The following is a 17,782-nucleotide window of genomic DNA, read 5'->3' as shown; positions in this document are numbered from 1 at the left end:
TAAAACACATAATATGTACCGGGTTCTTACCGCGTTATTATTATCAGGGATATGAGACTCCCGATATTTCAACACTGTTTCAAGTACCTTTTTTTTTTTTTTTTTGACGTGACTTCTTGTAGATTTGCCGCAGATGGCATTAACTACTTGGCCGGAGTGTTTCAAGTACCATGATCACGGGATTACTGATGAAACTGAAGTGGAGTAGGGAGATCCTTGTGTTTTAATTATATTAAATTATTTTTTACAAAATAATGCTAGACGACTTCAATCAAATCAAATCAAATCAAATATACTCTATTGCACAGAACTACATTTAAACAATCAGACTCAATCTGTTGTGACACTTGATATTTACGATCTAAGTACTTAATTCTACTTACGTTCGATGGCTACTATTAGGTTCAAATCGCTACAGTACCTATGTCAAAAAAGTAGATTACATTTTCCTCAGAGAATGCTGAATGGAATCGTAAATATAGTTAGAAACATGCGTAATATCGATCTATCACGGTTACGACGTGGCGTGCTATTTAATTTGGCTGAAGGCTTGAAGAGCCGATCCATCAAGTCGTAGCCAAAAAAACTTCAGCTTAAGCGTAAATGGTGTGTATTTTGTGTAAGTATTCCTATTCGGCCAACAAAAAATATATCCCAATACGAATGCCGATTACGTTTATATGTTTTTACAGAGGTTTACTTGCAGCTACTTTTACAGCAATAAGTACAGGCTATGAGAAGCTGCAGTAGTTTTAGGCGGATGAGTCGTTTGACAAAAAATATATTAAAACAATATGAATTCAAAGTGTACATAACTGTACAAAAATAAATAAATTTAAAAAAATATATTAATTTAATTTGTTTCGCGTACCTATGCAAAATTGTAACGTTGGAAGATTAATGCACACTGAGTACTCAGATCTTACAACATGAAGGAGGCGAAAATGTGACGAAATAATTTTATAAAATATCATAACATTAGCTCACGACCATATCGCAATTGGGGTAGTCAGAGGTACATTCATCCCAGATGAATTAAGTACCCTCACCTCTCCGAGCTTTGTGTTAGACCGACGTGATTGGTGGTGAGCCATTACTGATGTCTATAATGGTCGAACCAACTGTGTTAGTGAAAACGGCAGTTAGGGTAAATTAAACTCGTTGGTGCTAGTTCCATACCAGGGTTCGAATCGGTATACAGGCAGGAGTAAATAGTTTTATAAATATTTATAAATATAAAATTTACCACTAGTAAATAGTTTTATAAATATTTTTTCATCATAAAGCAAGCACCTCGCCCTTTATCTATCAGCTTTCTCCGTATAGAAAAATCAAACAGGTATTTCATATAAGTATATAATATATGAAACCTAAGCCTACACCATTCAAGGAGAATATAATATTTCGATTTTCTTATTACGATTCTGCTATTCTCAGTAAGAAAGCTCATGGGATATGCAAATATTATATTATCTACAGTACTTAGACAGATATTATGTTGATCCTGGTTTTAGTATTTTCGTTTCTTTTGTTTAGTAAGAAAATGTGCGAAAATTGGATCCCCTGCAAAACGGCGTAAAGTAACTGCTTTAATTCAATTCCTTATTTACGTTCAGAAGATTTTAAAGAAGTGTTATATAATATTTTCAGTACTTATTCATCCCTAGTGTCAATATACCTATTCTGAACACTACAGGAAATAATCCATAATAGACATGCGGAAATCTAAATAGGTAAGCATGCTGCTAAGACCAAAAAATATTTTTTCACCAAATAGATCCCCTTTCTCAAGAATGGTTCCATAGATTATATTCGTATTCCAGCTGGATTACCGAGTTGATACGAGTAACGGATTCAGCACTTGATCGTAATAGGGACGAGAGGACGAAGCCCTTATGTTTTACTGTCGGCATTATATGCTGGTCGTCAGAGGGTGTCAGTGGCTTCAGATAATTTACTGTCCCCACGGGATCAGCCGGATAAACGGCATCGATAAATCTTCACCTAACAATTTTATTATATACTTACTACTGGATATTCGACGCGGAAACAATATTCTTTTCGTGCTAAATACGTCAACGGTACTTATGCAGCCTGTTTTATTATACTCGTAATGTTTTAGCGGGAATTGATTCGTTATATTTCGCCATTTGAATATTTTATTACTGTGCCAGTCTAGCAGCGGGATTTAAAGATAGCTACATATAACATATCATAAACATAAACAGCCTATATACGTCCCACTGCTGGGCACAGACCTCCCCTCAATCAACCGGAGGGGGTATGGAGCATACTCCACCACGCTGCTCCAATGCGGGTTGGTGGAGGTGTTTTTACGGCTAATAGCCGGGACCAACGGCTTAACGTGCCCTCCGAAGCACGGAATCATCTTACTTTTTCGGAAAATCAGGAGATTCAAGCCTGAAAAGTCTTAACAGCCTCCGTGGTCTAGTGGTTAGAACGTTAGGCTCACGATCTGGAGGTCCGGGTTCGATTCCCGATGGGGACATTGTCGAAATCACTTTGTGAGACTGTCCTTTGTTTGGTAAAGATAACTACATTCATTAGTAATTATTTTGATTTTACGAACACCTACAAACCACCCACCCACACACCTTGTACACCTTTTGTATACTGCCATTATTTGGCTCGTCAACACACCATCACTCTATACAGGCAGACCATCTTGCGTTGACTGCCTGGTCTTGCTCTGTATTCAGATGACGTACTTTGCGGCCGAGACAAGGATAGCAATATGAATACACTACACGAACTAAGCAATTTATCAAAAAATAATATTGTGAATCGTAAACTAATCAAAATCAAACATTAACGTCTCTAGTCGTATAGAACTGTCACAGAACATCTCTATCACGCCTGTTCAGGATTTCGATGTGATGTTCGAGTTCGATGCAAGAACGAATTTAATTACTATGCTACATAATAAAATAATATTTGAATTGTACATCGGGATGTTTTTTATAATAATGACATAAACGTAAGCCATTGAATATAATAAGAGAATTTGTAATAAACAGCCTCCGTGGTCTAGTCTTTAGAGTGTTAGGCTCACGATCTGGAGGTCCGGGTCCGATTCCCGATGGGGACATTGTCGAACTCACTTTGTGAGACTGTCCTTTGTCTGGTAAGGACATTGCGGGCTTCACCTGATTGTCCGAAAAAGTATGATGATTGTGCTTCGGAACTTTCGGAAGGCATGTTATTCCTGGCCGTATATATACAAGCCGTTGTTCCTGGCTATTAGCCGTAAAAAAAACCTTCACCAACTCGCAGTGGAGCAGCATGGTGGAGTATGCTCCATACCCCCTGCGGTTGATTGAAGGGAGGCCTGTGCCCAGCAGTAGGACGTACATAGGCTGTTTATGTTATGTTATGCCCGCATGCGTGCCTGTCTGCAACTTGATGAGGTTTTAATGTAATTTATACACCTAATAATTACCTATAGCACAAATAGTACAAAAAAACTTGCTAACGAATCACAATTATTATGACAGAACAAGTTTTTATCAACATAAAACATTCGCGAAACACCAAATGAAATAACTATCATTAAATTGACACAGAATCTTAAAAAGACGGCAGAATGCAAACTCTGAAAAAATCTCAACAGAATTTGTTTGCGATAACTATGCGACGCGGCGAAGAGAAATGGAAATATTTTCACACAGCCTAGCTTTACAATTTACCAGACTTTTATCTGAAGAACCCTTACACTTGTTTCGAGATAACAAGTCGCGAAGAATGTTTTCGTCGCCGATGTAATTGGAAAGCTCGCTTTAATAAAACGGGGTGCGCGGCATATTGATGTGACGGAGGTCCCTCCACATCAACCTAATGATGTGGGGAATTTTGGGACGTATCAATTCAACCTTTTTAGTAAATGGGACAATAGATTAAAGAATTTATTCTTGCTTTAAGTAAATTTAAAAACGAGTATCAATAGATGCATGAGACGAGACGAGATGTGTTATTTGCAAACTCTGAGCTAAGGTAGATACAATAACAAAGAGAGACTTTTCTTAGAATAAGAACAAGAAAATAGTATTAACGGAGTTGTTATAGTTGCCGAAAGGAAAGCCTGCCAAAGTTACTCAATCAAATCATATATAAGAATCATAAGAGACAACATTGTTAAGACGACCGTAAGAATAACACATATAATAGAAGTTACACACGCTCTTATAAATGTACTAAATAATATGATGAAATATTTAATGGTATTGGATGCAATGTAACATATTGCCTCCCCGGTGAATTTGGTAAAGGTAGAACACGCAAACACAAGTACAATGCTACTAAAATGTATCATCAGCTAAATGGTGCAAAATGGACTGTAACAGTTGTTACTAAGAGTACATTTTGAGAGGCCTGCAGGAAATTCCAGGAGGAAAATGGAAGTGAGTTTGATGGAAAACACGCATGTCTTGTACGTATATAGTTCACGCGTTCCACATCACTGACTCCGACTTAGTGCGCGCCTGTTGTTCTCCTCATGTTTGTTTGTAGACATCAAAAGGCCATCCATACGCGTGCTCCTTTTTATTAGTACGATGTGTCATTGACCCCTGTATTTTTTAAAGGTGACTCTGGAGAAAGAGCAAGTTTGAAAAATAGTATGGAATCTATCTTACTCTTTTAGGGGTTTTTCCTTTTTACTTTACATATAAAAAATAAAGATTTATTCAAAATTTTCAACTTTCTAACCTCTGAGCGGTTTGGAATGTCGGCTGTCATAATCGTGGGTGACTTTGCAAATTGACGTATCTGCAGTTATTGGCTAAAATAATTTGTGTCTTACTGACAAATAGCAAAGGGTGCAAATCAGACTCGCCAAAAAATCAAATATGTGAGTTAGCGACGTCAGCGACGATATCGGTCAGGCAGTCAGTTTTTTTAAGACGTGACTTATTGAGTACGAGATTTGCTGCGGGTAGCATTAACTACTTGGCCGGACAAATGGTAAGGGCTTGGGATTCTCACCCGGTATAAAATTTATGACAACAAGCTTGAAGATGCACAGATGCATGAAGAGCAAGCGGTTGCGTTGTACCAGACTTTATCAAAAGCTTTCGCCACATCCTACAAGAGTGCTCCCGTAGCGTCAGGTTTTTCAAGCCGTCAGTCAATGTCTGATACTATTGAGATACGAACGAGCATTATTCTGAGTTTATTTAAGTACTTAACAATAAGATTACGACCGATAATGTTGGGTGTCTTTTTTTTTGATTTGCCGCAATAGGCAAGTTTCCATTTCCAACTAGTCAAATCAGTTACTTTTTACTAAACGTCAAAACCGAAATTACTATGGAATTTATATGAAAAAGCACACTGTGACGTCATGGAGAAACGTGATGTAATGTCTGACTTATTATTACGGTTTTATTGATTAAATTTATTAATAAATAAGTTACTTAAATAGAAAAAAAGAAAATGTTCCTATTGTGCTTATGTTTTTAATCGTAAGTATGTTTATGTCCTTTGTATAAGTATGTCGTTGTGCAATAAATTATTCATTGATTGATTGATTGAATGTTTTTCGTTAGTTTTAGGTCTGTCTTTATTTAGTAATCAGAATTTCATAATTTATATTGAACCTCGTACACGACCTAATTGGCCGGACAAATGGGGAGCTCTGAGGGCTCTCACCTAATACAAAATTTTTAGGGTGCCCAGTTAGGGGAATGTTGTCTGAATATTTATGTCTGTGTATATAGCTACGCAAATATGGTTATAACTGCTCACATGTATAACAAAGGCGACTAAATTTAAGACAAAGCGAAGCAGGCGGCTTATCTGACGCCTGCCGAGAGGAACTAGGGCAAGGCAACGTTGGGCACAGACAGTGACGTGATAAGCCGCTTGATTTTGCAGGCACCAATAATACACTACTGAATACTGAAGGGGATGATTCAAACCATGTTAATATCAAGTGGAATTCATTTTTTCGTCGCAATACGGTTAATTTTTTAAATTATTTTCAATTATATACTTTTACGATGAAAAAATCTACTTGATATTAACTCAGAGTCATGAGGTGAGTCATCACTATCAGTAGGTATTCGTTAAGTACGATGTTACTCACACCCCGTACGAGTGCATATAGGTGTTAGTGACACCGTAACGAATACTGAGGGGGATGATTCACACCATGATTCTGAGTTGATAAAAAGTGGAATTTGCTCTTGGAAAAATCATGAAGATTTTTATTTTTTTAAATTGTTTTCAGTTCCATAATTTTGCTTTTTTTTTTGTTTTATTCCGCTTGATATGAACTCAGAGTCATGGTTTGAATCACGGGTACATATTGTACGTAGGTATTATTAGGTAAGCAAATATATTATAATAAGCTGTACATAATTAGAGAAAAGTTGTTATTTAATATTCTTATGACTCCTGAATATGTGAATGATAATTTTATGAACTGCCTATTTTCTTATTTATTTATTTTCTTATAAAAACAATGAGTTGTTGTAGATTTTTCACAAATGGCATTAACTACTTGGTCGGACAAATGCGAAGCGCTGACGGCTTTCTTACGTATTTTACGAACAGCGAAATGCGTAATGGTAGAAAAGAAATATGTGAAGAGAAAAAATAGGAAATGGACAATAACAATTGTTAAAAATACTATTTCGACGTTAGTATTAGTGACTGTTTATGAATAAAGATTATTATGAAGAAAAAAATACTTACAACGTATTATGATCTACCATAATGGGTAAAGAGTATGAACACAGGAACCCTTTTACATACATGCCTACTGAAAATTCTAATTGTGCCGATAGAGCCTGAATCTGAAGAAAACAATTGCAGGGAAAAGTAAATAGGTATCATTTCTAACTCTTTGGGTGTCAGTATTAAGGTCTTGTTTCTAAAGAAACGCCACAGGGTTAGAGGTCTTCGTGAGGCAATTTCACAGAACAGATAAAGTCGATTTTATTTGGAATATTTCAATATTATTAAAGCTAACGAACTTGGCACAGTTGTTGCAACCGTTATAGGCGGTGATACGGCTAACCATCTATCACGTTGGTCTAACAGAAGGCTCGGTGAAGTGTGGGTACTTATTTCATCTTGCGATGGACATACCTAGCAATTGGGATATAAGTCGTGAGCTTATGTTATGCATTGTTTTAAATTAGCTTATGTTATGTCTAACGAACTGTACAACCATAATTAAACAAAATGAAATAAGTATCTGAAACATATTTTATTAGACAACATCTCCATTATATCCACCAGCATTACTTATATTTCCGTGTTCTGATCATTACGTTGCGTAAAGATTGGATTCGCATTTGATCTGGAACAAATCAGTTGGTATGGGCCGTAAACGTATGATAAATCGTTTCTTTGACCCAAATGTTCCCTCCATATGATTCATCCGCTTCGTATTCAGCAGTGTCGATGCATTTGTGATGGAAAAATAAATTATAAATAGGCTATGAATTTTCTAAAAGAACATTTCGGAGATTTGGAAATGAACGAACTTAGTTTTAGATGCGATAACCGATTTGAAAGAGGAACGGTGGAAAATGAATTAAATAACATAACATAATATCACGCCCATATTACAAAGGGGTAGGTAGAGTGTTTTACACCGACTCCTCGCCAGCTGTGTTTAAACCTCACCATGTAAAAGAGAGCAGCATCGCTTTCCAGGAATGAAATAATTAAACATGATCGCGAACTTGATTTATGCACATTATCGTTTTCATTTAACTGATTTCTAATGTAGAATTGGGTGGTTTCCTAAGTGTGTACATATTAAAATTTATGTATTTTTTTAATTATGGAAAAGGTTTAATACGATATACTCTGAACCGGCGCGCCGCGGCGTGCGAGTATGAAACGATTGATTAATGTGGAGAAAGCAAGAGAAGTGTGTCAGGATCGAAGCAAATGGGATTCCATAGTCTCTGCTTACCCCGATGGAAAGGCGTGAGTTTCGGTATGTATGTATAATGTAAGCATGTGGTATTCTGGCAACACCGCGTTCTTCTCTCTGTCTTCTACCCTATAACATGATGGCGACGGGTATTTGCTTCTTCTGTAACTTTGATAATTTAAATATTAATTTAAAATATTACAGTCCACTTTTATAAACTCAAGCATCGTTTTCATTTATATTATCACCAGCGGCGCACACTAGGTCAAAGATAAATTATGAAATTCTGATTACTAAATAAACACAGTTTTAAAACTGTCGAAAAATATATTTTTTTCTATTTAACTTATTTACGAATTCTAATCAAGAAAAACCAAGAAAGAAGAAGATCATGAAAAACGTAATAATAAGTCCGACATTTTATCACATTTTTTTATGACGTCATAGTGGAGTGGGGGTTTATGGAGTTTTCATAGAAATTCCATAGCAATTTCGTATTTTGAAATTTAGTAAAAAGTAACTGATTTGACTAGTTAGAAACTAGCCTATTGTAAGAAAAAATGGAACACTTCAGTTTAGGTACCTACCTACAGGTAAAGTGGTTCATTGAGTGGCCTGCCTAACCTTTATTGATTGGAGTGACTATATTTGAAACAAAGTAGATAAGTGCCTTCTATTTATAGCGAAAGTTTTATTATTCAATGTATCACAAAAGTTACTCGCTGTTGTACAAAGAGTTGTTTTAGCTTTATACCTAAACGTTTTTTATCTGCTAATAAACATCTTAAAACTTGAATTATTCTATTTTTTTAAACTAGTAGTTATTAGAATTGTACAATTTAAGCATTCAACGGTTTCATTTCTTTTACGTGACTTATTTTAGGTTTGCCTCAGTCAGAGGATTATGTTTTGGAATATTCACGGTTAGGAATGTAGGGGGTAGACCTAGGATAACATTTATGAAACAAATAAAAGAGAAGGTGCAGGTCGCGTCGTATCGGGAGGTGAAGGTTTTGGCGGGAAGAAGAGAGGAATGGCGGTTACTCCACCGACAAGAGCGCAGCTCTTAAATAGAGAGAGAAAGACGGTTAGGAATGTAGAAGTAGACAATTAAAATATTGTATTTTATTGTTGAATTGTTTTCTATTATTTGAGCACAGGGCAACTAGCTTGCATGTGTGTCATGCTTATTTGCAATAGACACGAAATATACAGGTACTTACTTCGAATACTGTGAAATTTATTAAGCAATGTGTTAAGGATTTCGTGATATTTTATCATTTTATCAATGCCGCCGCGCAGCCGTCGCGCCGAGGCGATTTCAATAATTTTATTATAAGTACATGCATATTTTGCAACTTTACTCATTAAATATTAATTAGTTACATTAAAATTATCTACTTACTGGAATGTTTTTCGAATAATCATTTTATAAATATAACAGCGTATACTCGTATTTTACAGGGAAATAATCCTGCCATTACATTATATTTTTGAATAATTATGTGCCTGAGTCAGTGCTCAGGCACATAATTATTAGAAATTAAGTAATTATCACGTTAAATTTATATTTTATTAAATTTATATATCCATTGCTCATACACATTGACTCGCACAGGACCGGAAAGGATGGCGTGAAAGAGGCCTATACCCAGCAGTGAATGGATACAGGCTGAGTAGCCAGATATATATATATATATATAATAATATAATATAATATAATATATGGAACGTAGCCTGGAAAGTCCCTGTCGATGACTAAGCTATAATAACATTAACAATGTTGCATCAAGTGATGTAAATCACACTTTATGAGCTGTCAGATGTTCAAAACGTGTGTGTGACGTGATAAAACGCTGGCTATAAACAACATTTAATATGACATCACTTCAATTGAGACTTTTTATGAAAGAGAAAGTAATTTATTGTTATACTAGACTTTCCTTTTGATCATCATCTCCCCATTGTCCCGTTTTTCACAGGGTCCGCTTACCTAACCTAAAGATTTGACAGGACCAGTTTTTACAGAAGTGACTGCCTGTCTGACATTCCAACCCGCGAAGGGAAAACCAGCCCAATACAGGTTAGGTCCCATACCTCCGAAAATGCATTTCTCGGGAATGTGGGTTTCCTCACAATATTTTCCTTCATCGCTGAGCACGTGATAATAATTTATGATCCAAACATGAATCCGAAAATAAATTCCAACATACATTGGTTAAGGCCTGTGCTGAGATCTGAACCTGCGACCTTAAAGTGAGAGGCAAGCGTTCTACCAACTAGGCTACCACAGCTCTCCTTTAGATATCAATCGGTTCTCGGTTAAGATATTATGATAGAAGGTATAAATGCAGAATTGTCCCGTGGAATTATCATGGAAATCTATCTCCATTTCCTTTTTCGCTGCTGGCACAAATTGAAAATCGGATTTTTAATGTTATTTTTCGTTTCAGCGGGTTTCAGCTCGTCACTCGATTAGGGAAGTGTTCATTAAATTACCCGATTGCGTCCAGTTTGTCGAGCAGATTTCAGTGCGAATAAAATACCTACGAATTCAGGAAAAAGCCTTCACTTCACTACCCTCGAGCTACGGCTATGACCTAATTGAAAATAAACGTTACAAACAACCATTTAAGGATCGCATTCCTCTCGATTTGCCATTCAAACTCGCAATATTTCGCAACAATGCTATTTATGTCCGGAAATTGAGGAAAATCAAAACTCGACGCCAAATCCATTTTCTTTTTTAAACTTTCCGCGTTCTGCAGCTTGAGACTAGACATGACAAGAGCGAAAATAACCAACGTTTTACCCCGATTGAAGCCCGCATAGAACAAACCAAAATAGCAAAAGCAAACATTATTTCGCCGAACAACGTTCACTAACAAAGAGAGAATGAAAAATATGATCGTCCAGGAGACTGGGAGTGCGCGACGTTAATTGGAATTCCTGCACCATATTCAATCCTGGTGCTCTCGACTGGCAACTCCGATAAAACAAATATTACCTAGTTCACTTCCCGAATTTAATCGGAATAAAATTATTTCTGGGTCAACGTTTAGCTTGGTTGATTAAAGTTTCAACAGTCGTAACTTGAGGGAATTGCTGAAATTATTTACATCAGCGCCAGATTCTACTTATTCCAATAAGTCATTCGTTCAAGTCGTTCGCAATGTAAATGTAAATGAAACGACCGAACACAAATGTCGTATCGATACAGTGTATTGCATTTTATTTATTGTTATCGGCCGCGTACCGCCTTCATTTTCATTTCATATTTAACGTGAAAGACGTCCTACGACTTATAAGTATTTATAAGGATTCGTATCTGCTGACTACTCTCGTTTTTATCGGCATGTTTTTTTTGGGCTCCGATATTCGAATAATATAATGGAGATACGAAATTTATTATTATTAGTACAGAAATACGACAATAATGCTAGCTAAGTTAGTTGTCTGCAAGTGGTTCTATCTGGCAATGTTCCAACTCTCCAAAACCTCAAATTTATTACCCGAGTTTACAGTTGCGGCCATAATAAACCGACTACCTAATTTGAAAATAGTGCATGTTTAATTTAGAAACCTAATGATTATGTAACAAGGTTGTATTTTAAACGAATATAATCGTTTGTTATATACGCATTCTGACCTATATCGTCGCTATATTTATCAAGGCAACACTATTCATCGACCTCCGAACCGATGAAACATTAAAAAAACAATCGTAAACCAACAGTAGCTCAAACTTCGTCATTCAAGTTACTATTTTAACACATTTCATTTCACCGAACTGAATAAAACCAATACAAGAATAAAAGAGTAAAAAGTAAAAACCTACCTTCATAGGAATTTTGTTACCGGTATCGACATACGACTTATCTATCCTACCTGGAAATCTAAAAATAGAGCACACTTTAAATGAAATAGAAACCTGCTCGCATTCTCGGAAAACCATTACAGGCAACGTACCTATTCATTTCAGTATCCACAAAAAGAATCAAAAACGGTGTTCAGTTTTCAGGGAACACATCGGCTATTTCGGTCCATGATCTGATATAGAGCTTCCTGGTGACGCAAGGATAAAATCACCGGGAGTTGTCGCTATTTGCGTCGGGACTGACACTTTGAACGCATTATCCCCAAACCCTACCCTTCACCCAAAAATATACGACATTTTCCACGGGACCATTTCACACGTTCATCAGTGAATGCAAAAAGGCGCACGTCATTTTGAAAATTAGCATCCATTTTCGCTTTTGTGTATTATGTCAGTTTTTGGTAACTCATCCTTGCAAATTACAAACTCTCCGCTCTTTGTAGTGACTAATAAGCAAGTTTACAATTTAGTTGCTTATTTTCAAAGGCCTTAAAGTCTAAAATAGTTATCTTCCATTAGAAAAGCAAAACAGAATGACTATCAAGTATAGGTATGTCAGAAATCCCGGGGGTCTATCTTTAAAGGAATTACCTTTGAACCGTTTCAAAACTTCATTAAATTAAAGACAAAACAAAATTATGCTCTTTTAATGTTGAGCTTGGGTGATCTGATATCTCCCAGGGCATTTGTTCTCGCAATAAAACGAACCCAGTAAACCTTTTTAACGCTTTTTTCATTGCTCATGATTGCTCGCTCTCTGAGAGCATCGTTAAACTCAGACTGCCGGTAAATAGGTTACGGTACGTATGTAACAGGATTCTTCTCTTTATGTTAACTGAGACAATCTGCTGCTGATCTCTTGTCTTGCTGCAGTATTAAAATAAATGTACTTATGGCCATGATGGTCTGGGACTAAAGGAAATACTTAGATTCCATTGGGAATACGACGGGACTCGGGAGTTACCTACTGTATTCTTCGCTGAACAAAGGTTTTCTGTTACAAGAATAGGTAATATGGATTGCTTGTACCTATCGTTGAAATTGTCGACATAAACTTTATTCAAGTTATTGTAAAACTGGACATATTTTGTTCTTAGTTAGGTTAGACAAGTGCCATGACATGATGGCGTTTTTTTAGGCGATAAGTTATCTGACCCATAGTGGAACTCATGTATATTGTTCTTGTTCAATGTAGGTACCTAAGTAAGTAGATAAGTTTTAATTTTAATACACACTTCCTCTCTTCCCTTCGACGTTGAGGTGCCTACCTGGGTCCATATTTTAGATCCTATGCCTATGTAACACCACATTCTACTACATGGAAAGCAATACATAATATAATGAGTACCTATTGCAGTTGTTTATACATCTAAAATACATATATCCCTATTATTATCTAAACCAGTAAATAAGATGGATACTATTAAGGCGCCGAGTCTATTATATAAAGACTTAAAATTGAACTTGGAGCAGTTTATAGGAGTTTGCCAATTAGCTTTCGGTCACAATGTCTCCTAAGAGACCAGTACATCCATTACGAGTTCACTAACAGCGCGTAAGCTGGAACGTTCCCCAATAAGCTTACAAATCCGTTTAAGTTAGGCCGGGAACATTATTACTACATTGTCGCATTAGACTAATTTACAATTATTCAAGTCGGTTACATAAAACCAGCCAACGCAAAACATTTCTAGGTTTCGAGCAACAAATGTTTAATGGGGTACACCGGCGAGTACCCGACACTTTGCGTTTGAAATTTTAAGACCGTGTCACGGCGGACGTTTTCAAGAGTATGAGAACTAGCGCAGCTGTAGAAGCGAAGCGCAGCGAGATAACTGGCAACAGCAACACTTTTAAAGTGTCAGGCGACAGAGTGCAAGACAGACTGACAATTAGTGCAGGCACCCCTCAGACGGCTCTCCGCCGGCCTCCACGAGACAATGATGACAGAATCACCCCACAACTCCTGCAAAACGCTGCCACTAGTTATAAGTAACTGTCGCCACGCTTACATCTTTTATGTCCACCTCACACAGATGAAACGAAAGCATATTTTAAAACGGAGATCAGTAGCCAGCCGTCCCTAATTAATTACCGTAAAGGAACAAAGATGCGAATTGAAACTCGACTCCGTATACCATTGTCCTTTAATATAAACACAAAGAACAAAGAGCAAAAATGTTTGATCTGGAACAATGTCTATTGTTGGGCTATGCATTTTAATCAGAGTCTTGGGGCCGAATGACAATAATTTGGGGCAGACTTCTGGGAAATTAAAAGATAATTTATGTCCCTTCAAGCCTCAAGTTGGACGTTACGCAAAAGACCCTTAACAGATTCTGTATTCGTAGGTATTACAAAATAAAAGTCAAGTTTGTGCGCTTACAGACCAACGACAAAGGAGGCACGTATTGCTCTATGACCAACGACAATCGGCCGAAGATGCTCGACACGGGTCGAAGAAGTCGTCTGCTTATCGTCGTTGGTTTGTAGAAGCCCTTAGATTTACAAAAAAGTAATCATTCTGGATTATGATTAGTAACACTCAAATGCAACGAAATCATCAAAGAACTTTCGAACTAGCTTTAGCCATAGATTCTTTTGTTTTCTTGGCCCATTCGTATATAATAGATTAATACACCAAACATTAAATTCTCATTCGCTTAAACTAGTCTGTCTCACGATGACACTGAATCCCTTCTACACCCAATTATCTAGATGCGAACACCCACTGGGAAACATCTATCACAAACATTTCCACTCTACCTGTCTAGTGGCCTCAAAACCGATCCCAAGACTTTTGTGATAGGGGACCTTGCTAGCATACACTCACTTACACACACACACACGCACACGCACACAGTCACACACACCTACACATAATCTACTTTTCATAAAAACCATTGATCTCATACATTACTCATACATCCTCATATACACATATATAGCGAAATATAGTTTAATTTTATGTTATAATTCTGTTAATTATGTTATAGTAAATTTTCTTTTCGCAGTCGAATTTCGTCAAACAAGCTAAGCTTGTTTCACAAATCTGTGTCCAAAATGTAATAAGTATTATGTATTTATGAATGATTGTAACACTACGATGTTAGCTGTTGCCTATAACACAGGGTTGAGTCTATTTTAGGCATCAGCTGAAACATTTTCTTTTGTAACTTCCCCTTAAGTACTTATTTTGTAATTTTAAAAATATTGTAAAATGGCTTTTTGTGGAAAGAATTTTTTATTATTATAACTAGATACATTTAATTAAAACTTTCATCGGTGACAATTAATACGAAGTTAAAAAGTATCGCAAAACAAAATAAAAATTAATAATATTTAGCCAATTATATCCATTTCATTTCCCTCGAATAACAAAAGTATTTCGGTGCAAGTATATTTCAAAGATAACATCCGCTGTGTTTATTTCGAGGTAAATGAATATTTTAGCGAGTAAGGCTTCGCTGAAGACTACCCGGAAGTAAGGAGGTTGGTGCTAAATCGGGAAAATTGGAAACTAGATTCCTGGTAATTGGACAGCTACGGTGTTTGCTGTCTCGCCGATAACTCTATTTCTATTACACTTCGAGAAATCCTTTATTTTTAGTTCGACAGGTTCTGTAAACTAGAGGAAGACAGGGTAAGATATATGTGGATTAGACAGTTGACTGAAATAACTCTTCTTTATTTATCTTAGGTAAGCAATTACTTCTATTTGAAGACATAAAAATCTCTTTAAGTATTTACTAATCGTTTAGTAAGCAGAACCACTTACCTACTTATGAATTGGATTTTCAACGAAATAGAACGATGGTCTGTTATACTAAAGCAAAAAGGAACTTATATATCTCTTCTATACGTCTATACTTCTTCTTGTTTTAATCTACGAGGGGAGGTCAAAAAGTTCGCGGAATGAGGGGGAAGGGGGTCGAAATTAAACACGAAACTATTTTTCCTTTTCAATATATTCTCCCTTAACCTTAACACATTTTCCGGATCTATCAAATAATTTGTTTATTCCATCATAAAAAAAGATTTCTCTTTGCTGTCAAAATAGGCCGAAATTGCAGACTTGACTTCTTCATCATCGCCAAATTTTCGTCCACGCAGTTCCTTTTTCATTTTTGGGAACAAATAATAATCGCTGGGGGCCAAGTCTGGACTGTAAGGCAGGTGGTTTAATTTTTCGAACCCGCATCGGTGAATGGCAGCCGTCGCAACATGGCACGTGTGGACGGGTGCGTTGTCGTGCAAAAGGAGCACACCTCTTGACAGCTTTCCTCTTCTTTTTTCCTTGATAGCCTCTTTCAATCTATCCAGTAAAGAAGCGTAGTAATGTCCCGTTATAGTCACACCACGATCTTTATAATCAATCAGCAAAATACCTTCTGTATCTCAAAAAATAGTGGCCATGATCTTTCCGGCCGATTGTGACACCTTAAACTTCTTTGGAGGAGGTGTGCCTTTTTTATGCCACTGCATCGACTCTTGCTTCGACTCAGGTTCATAGTGGTGAACCCAGGTTTCATCTCCAGTAACAATCCGGGCCATAACTTCTTCCTTATTCTCTCCACAGAGCTCTAAAAACTGGCGAGAACACTCGACACGCTCGCTTTTTTGAAGTGGCGTGAGCATTCTTGGAATCCATCTTGGGCTGACCTTAGTCATCCCAAGATGTTGATGTAGGATATTTAAAATACTTGTTTCGGATACACCGACCATTGCTGCAAGCTGCTTCTTCTTCAAGCGGGTATCTTCTAATACAAGTTTCTCTACTTTTTCGATGATTTCCGGTGTGGTGGCCTCAATGGGCCGTCCGGAGCGGGGGTCATCTTCAATCGACTCTCTTCCTTACTTGAAAAGACTATGCCACTTGTAAACCATGGTTTTACCAGGGGCAGAGTCCGCGTAAACTGCTAACAGCTCTTGAAAAATCGTCTGAGCGGATTTTCCTTGCTTGGTGAGGAACTTAATGACGGCGCGGTGTTCAATTTTCTCCATATTCGCTGAGTTCTTCCCGATTCACTTGTTTGCTGGTCGATAGTTCAAACGTTAATGACCCGATTTGCTTCAAACTTGGTACATATACTGTTAATGAGGTGTGCAACTAGCGGCTACCTGTACGAGCAAACCAACCCCCTCCAACCCCTCCATTCCGCGAACTTTTTGACCTCCCCTCGTATCATAGACGATTTTGCCCATTCAATAATGCTAAAAAATATAGCAGTCTACCAATCTAAACGTATAATGAGAAATTGATGGTCTATTTCCAAAGCGCTTAAGTAAATCGTTATAACCGGCGGGTAATATATAGCTATTTCTCTGAGTAGAGGATTACTAGTATTACCACGCAAATTCAAGGTACATTCTAAAAGATATTCTTACACGTAGAATATAGGGTACCTTGAGAAAGGATCAGAGAAGCCATTTCACGCGCGATCGCGCTCAATCATACCTGCTATCAATGTTGCCTATACCTGAATATTATTAAAATGAACGAATTTATTTTCTTAAGAGGAGTTTCATGTATAGTAGACCCTGAAAGTAAGTATAATTTACAACGTTTGTACCTTTTCCACGATCTCTTCTTATCTCTAAAAGTAAACGTGGCTATTCATATATATATATATATATATGGGCAGGACACATAGCGAGGAGAACCGATGGCCGCTGGGGCGGAAGGGTTCTGGAATGGTGACCACGTGTCGGACGACGCTCAGTGGGTAGGCCCGCTACAAGGTGGACCGACGATCTGGTGAAGGTCGCGGGAAGCCGCTGGATGCGGGCAGCGCAGGAGCGATCGTCGTGGAGATCCTTGGGGGAGGCCTATGCCCAGCAGTGGGCGTCGTACGGCTGATGATAGATATATATTTCTGTTAGCAGAGGTTGCTCCCCACCGAGTTGTTGTGGAGCAGCCTCTGATCCCAAGACAATGTCGTAGGGCTAGCAAACTCAGACGCACGTATATGCTCACACACTACTACTCCCGCTAA

This window comes from Pectinophora gossypiella, chromosome 1 (genome assembly GCF_024362695.1).
Source record: "Pectinophora gossypiella chromosome 1, ilPecGoss1.1, whole genome shotgun sequence".
In the NCBI taxonomy this organism is placed as follows: Eukaryota; Metazoa; Arthropoda; class Insecta; order Lepidoptera; family Gelechiidae; genus Pectinophora; species Pectinophora gossypiella.
Note: the sequence above shows the minus strand (reverse complement) of the source record.